This window comes from Elaeis guineensis, chromosome 12 (assembly GCF_000442705.2).
Source record: "Elaeis guineensis isolate ETL-2024a chromosome 12, EG11, whole genome shotgun sequence".
Classification (NCBI taxonomy): Eukaryota; Viridiplantae; Streptophyta; class Magnoliopsida; order Arecales; family Arecaceae; genus Elaeis; species Elaeis guineensis.
The window spans coordinates 20,396,482-20,402,481 of NC_026004.2; positions in this window are offsets into that span (position 1 = coordinate 20,396,482).

Genomic DNA, 6,000 nt, shown 5'->3' on the forward strand with positions numbered 1-6,000 from the left:
TTCTAGACTTTTGTCGTGACCTCCAGAGATAAGATAAGTTCAGAATTCGTGAAGAAATTTGAACTGCCGTTGGCCCGAAAGAGACAAACCAAGGCTCCGCTCATCGGTCCTTCAGCTCCAGTGGGTGACTATGCTCAAGCTTTGGTCATCGAATCAACTCCTGTGGCCATGGGAGATGGAATTTTCCTTCCAATTTTTGGGCTAGCGGTGAAGGTAATCTAGGTGATCGGTATGCAAAATTTTCATCTCATGAAAACAGGATAGTGGAAGCATAAATTAAAACTATTTTAGTTTATGGCATGCAAAAGATCTAATCCTAATATCACCTACGGATCTAGTTTAGACATGCATGAAAAGTATTTAGATCTGAAAAACAAAAATAAAGAAGAAGGGAAGATCGATTACGTTAATCGCTTTTCCATCTTTCTGTCAGATCGGATCCTACGGATGCTTGGAGTTTTTGATGTAGCTGCACAAGCATCCGACCTCTACTGGTATCCATACAAAGACAACCTGATTGGAGTACTAAGGCCACCGAAGTACTAGCACCTTACAGGCCTCACTTCTTTGCTTAGATCTAGACTCGTTCTTCAACACCTTGAAGAACAGGACTGCAGTGCGATCTTATTATGCTGATCTGATCGGATCAGATCTTGACAACCAAGAAGAGAAGACGAACCTTTCTTCTTCTCTTTCTCTTTCTTTCTCTCTAAACTCTCCTCTTAGATTTGATTTAGAGGATATGGGGCATTGGGATGAGGAGGAAAGGAGATCGACAAGGCTGCAGCGCGATCTCATCGCACTGAACTGATTTGATCTTCGCAAGATCATCAAGCAGAGGAAGAAGATACTTCTTCTTCTCTTCTTCTCTTCTTCTCTTCTTATCTCCTTCTAATCTCCCTCTCTCTCTCTCTCAGATCTAGAGGTGTGGCATCGAATGAAGAAGGAGAGAAAAGGAGGTGTTGAGATGTGTCTTACGGCAAGAAATCACCATGCAGAAGTCTGCACGCTATCAAATAGCACACGCCACTCTTCTTTTTATTTTTGTTGCACAAAAATAATTCTCCATGCCCCAAAACTAATAATGATTTGATATACTTCCTTATTTGAATCAAATTCAAAAGAAAGTTAGGTTAAAAAGGGAGAGAGAGTCCCAAAAAAGTAGGGAGGTACCAACTTGCACCTCCTCACATCTTCATGAGCACAAAAGAGAAAGCAGCATGATTTCTCATGCCCCCACTCCCCTTCTTTGTGTGAAAGATGAGAGAGAATCTTAGTAAAAAAAATTTAAGGTATTTGGTTTGATTAAATTTCAAGTTAAGTTTGATTCGAATCTAATTCGAGCTCGATTCGAATCAAATTTGAAAAGACTGTCAATCCTGATCTAATCAGAATTGTAATCCAAGTCTAACTTGGATAATTAAACCTAATAAGCCTGAAATTAAGTCAAATCTAATTAAATTAAATCTGATTTAAATTAATTAGGATTTGATCTATAATTTAATCAAGCATAATTAAATTACAATACTTGCAATTAAGTCTCTTATGCTAACAATTAGCAGTTTCTAAATTTGTAACTCTTACAAATTGATCCAAACCATCAATCTAATTGATAATTTGATCATGATCCAATCTATTGATCAGGACGAGCTCCTATTGTGTATGATCCCTCAGATTTTATTTTATCTGGTATTGAGACATACCATAATCTCCATCATCATATCATTGAAACTTCTTTCGATGGGCTGGAACAATTCCAACTCACCCTAACAAGGATCGTTGATCTGAAAGCGATCTTAGTGAGTTCTCATAATCCACTAGTGACGTCTAGCAGCATGTAGTGACAATCTAACGGAACAGAAGGATGAACCCCTAGGTGTAGTTACCGTATGATCAAGTTTCTTTATCGAGAGTTCTGACAGGATGCAGGCTATGGAACATCGTCAAACCCTAAGCATCCATCATATATCAGACTTAATTAGCTCGAGTCCAATAATGAATCTCATAGAAACTTACTTTCCATAATCATGTTGTTGTGGCCACAGACTTATGGACTAAGCCTCTTAGGTTGCATAAGACACTCCTCAACTACCAAGGCTGATCGATCCCCTATAAGTCTACTTCTACTCCTACAGTGAACTAACTACAGCCAATATCCACTATAAGGATCCATATGATTAGGGATCATATTTATGCGTAATCAAACTACAGCAACTCCACTATGAGTAGTTGAGGTACCGTAGGTTAAAGAATCACTCACATAACTACAGCATCGAGAAGTCACTGACGAGTGAGTAGATATCCATGTAACTTCTCATTCTTGATCACGCTCGGTATCATTGTTCTTTAACAACCACCTACACTATCGCTTTAGTATCTCCATACTGCAGACTCAAGACTCATCTATCCACAAAGAAAAGCAATCCATGCACCAGTCTATACTCGGATCAATCACCGTCTCCATGATGATCATCGATTGGGAGTATTTAAGAATTAATCTAAAATGATACATGTCTTAAATCCTTAACTCTTGAAAATATATGTCATTAACCATTAATTCCATTGACGATTCTAGGACATATTATGCTAGAATAAAAATAATTACCTATTAATTTTAATTTTAATAAATCAACTACAAACTTATGTCCTAAAAAATTACAATGTGTTAGCCAATAATTGATTTTTCAGGTCCCACATCAAACAATCTCTCACTTGACCTAATTCCAATCTGTCCAAACCTAGGTCCCATCTTCTCAAGATGGAGTTCAGTCTTTTAGCTAGCAAATTGCTTAGTTAGTGGATCTACTACATTTTCATAGGATCTACTCTCTTCATCTTGATATTTTTTAAGTCGAGGTAGTCATGTATTATTTAAAGTCCTTCTTTCCATATGCTGGATATTTTGGTGAGACCAAGGCTCTATTAGCTAAGGGCTATGGTGCCAATATTTTCACTATGATGACATCTCATAACATCAATTGTAAAAAAGTTACTTAGACCATAAGATCTTACCTAGCACATTTGAAAATGGTGACTAATTCAGCTTCCTGTAATGTTGGTTATTTGAAACTCTTCCAATCTACCAATTTTCACATTGCACATATCTTGATGTAGATTCTTTTACTATTAGTGTCAGATACAAGATCCGAGCATACATACCCATAAGTCCTATAATTCAAAATTCTTTTTCAAAAATAAAGAATAAATTTTTAATGCTTCTCAATTACTTAAGAATGTTCTTCACAGCTATCCAGTATCATACACCTGAATTGGACTGATTTCTACTCATGACACTCACAGCAAAAATAAGTCAAGCACATTGCATGGCATTCATAAGGCTTCATAAGAGATCAAGCTCGTGAACTAAATATCCTCAGATGTATTTAGACACATTATCTTGGAGAGATACATGCCTTACCTAAAGGATAGAAATTTCCTCACAGAGTTTTCATGTTAAACCCCTTCAGCACCTCCATTATATACTTTACCTGTGAAAAGCCTAGCATCTTATCAGATCTGTCTCCATAGATCTTTAATTCAAGATGCTTTCCTTTAGTCTTTCTGGAGGATCTATTTGACAACCAACTTTTGACTGATTTCAGCATGGGAACAGTCTTCCCAATCAAGAGAATCTCTTCCTCCCATTGATTCTTTTGAAAACTCAATGTTCCTCCTTGTTACTAATGAAATCAAACTATTTGATTGCATCAATCCAACTCTGAGATGCTAGCATTAATCCAAAATTAGATCCATGTAGCTTGCAGATCTTATGATCTCCATCACCAGAAGTGAAATCCATCAGGCTGCTCTATATAGATATCTTCCCAAGATATCCATTAAGGAATAGTTTTCATATTTGTCTACATCTAATTCTCTTTTGTGGATCCATAAATATCCAAGGGATACAATATCCTCCGATGGATCCACTAAGATCAGACTTAGCTGGAACGAATCAAATCAACCTTTGACTTTATTGCTTCCATTCATTTCTCGGAATCGATGTCATACATCACCTCATAATAGGTCTTAGGATCAACTACTTGATCCCTATCTTCTTCAAGGAATACTTCCTCTACATCCTCTGAAAGCATACCCAAATATCTTTCATGAGGATGGGAGACCTTTATTAGATCTATGAGGTGGTGGAGGTCCTATACTGACTGGCTCAAAATGAATAGGTACAATCAAATCTCTAATTTGTTGTTCTTTAGAGACTTTCTTCAAGCTCAATTTTCTCTCACTACCACCATCTTAGGTAAATTATTTTTCTAGAATGTGGTATGATGGATCTTAATTTCATTGTGATCCAATGAAAAGTACAATTAAGTATCCTATTCAATATATTAAAGTATGTTCCTAAAAAAGTAAGGTTGGTGAGTGAATCTCATTATGGACTGGACCATATCCAATAGGATCCTAATCCTTCTTTCTGACACCTTGTTGAGCTGAGGCGAATCAGGAGGAATCCATTGTGAGACCATACCATTTTCATAAGATAATCTTGAAACTCTCACTAAGGCATACACCTCCTCGATCCAATCGAAGAACCTTAAGGGATTTTCAATCAAATGGGTTTGTATGTAGTGATCCTCTCCCATATCCCATAAGAGATAGTTTGATCAATTTTCTTTGAAAGTAGGATCCACAAGCTCATAATTTATGTGTCAAAGAGATGATCCCTTTTCAAGTTTGTATATCCTATCCTCTTCAAAATGACCTTACTTGAGGTATCACATGTACTTGATTTATCTCATCTATAGATCTTTCAGATCATACGGCATACTCACTGTCTGAATACATCAACATGCAAATAGATCTGACATACCTTCATAAGGTGTGTCACCCTTCTTCCTTAGGATATCTAGATAGGAGAACAATTCTCATCTGAGTGACTGTCAGTATTGCAATTGAAACAATTTTTCTTGCCTGACATCCACTCCTTGAGAAGATCCTTTCTTTCTTAGTGATCACCAATATGTTCATAAATTTCGATAATACACTATCATACTTGTTCATTTGGCGGTTTACTTTAAACTATCTAAATGAACCATTAAAGAATTGCTAGATCAGATCCACCTGTAGTTCCTCATGCATGGTCATCTTGAAGTCATAAGATCCATGGCCATTGTCAAACAATGATCATGGATGGACTATTCAATGCATAGTTCAGCTCTACTTGCCACGCAACTATTGTAGGTGAGTTATCATAGCCCTAAATTTATGATATCTTCATGTTGGCACTAAGGCCAAGATATAACACCTAACCTAATTGATATCATCCGTTCGTTTCTCAAGCACTGAACATTTCAACAGTTGGACAATTTGGTGACCCAAGAGAATCTTGATTTAGAACATACCCTAACCCTTATTAGTGTTCAGAACCATTCTGAAGTCTTGAGCTAATTATTTGTAGTTCTACTCGATCAATTGGTTGTATCTTGGACTTGGTCAATCAAATTGGGTTTGGATTTCAAAATAAGTTAAACGCTTATCAAGGCCAATCCCATTAGACTAATGAAACTCAATCTGAGTCAAACTCAAACTTGAATATAATCAAATTAAATCTAATTTAACTTGACTAGAACCTAATCCCATTATTGGATCAAATCAAATAATTTATCAACTATTGTAATTTGAGAAAAATTTCAGTCCAATGGGATTCAGTTCGAGCTATGGGGTTTGAAGCTGAGTAATGAACTGAAGAGAGAAGATAATTCTAATTAGATATTTGTACTAGATTTTAAAATTTATTTTAAAAATTTTAAGAAATAAATTAGACTCTCACTATTTCTTCGGATCCTAACACTCCTCAGGTTACGAAGCAAAAACTCCTATGCGAGTTAAGATTCCTTGTGGGTACTACGGTTCTATCAATTAGCACATCATCTTATCTGACAGATCTTGATGAATGTATCAATCAATAGGTAGACAACCCTAGTCCAATGCTTTTCAAGCAAATTGTAATAGACTTGGTCTCTAAGTCCTGAGACCTGATCTGAC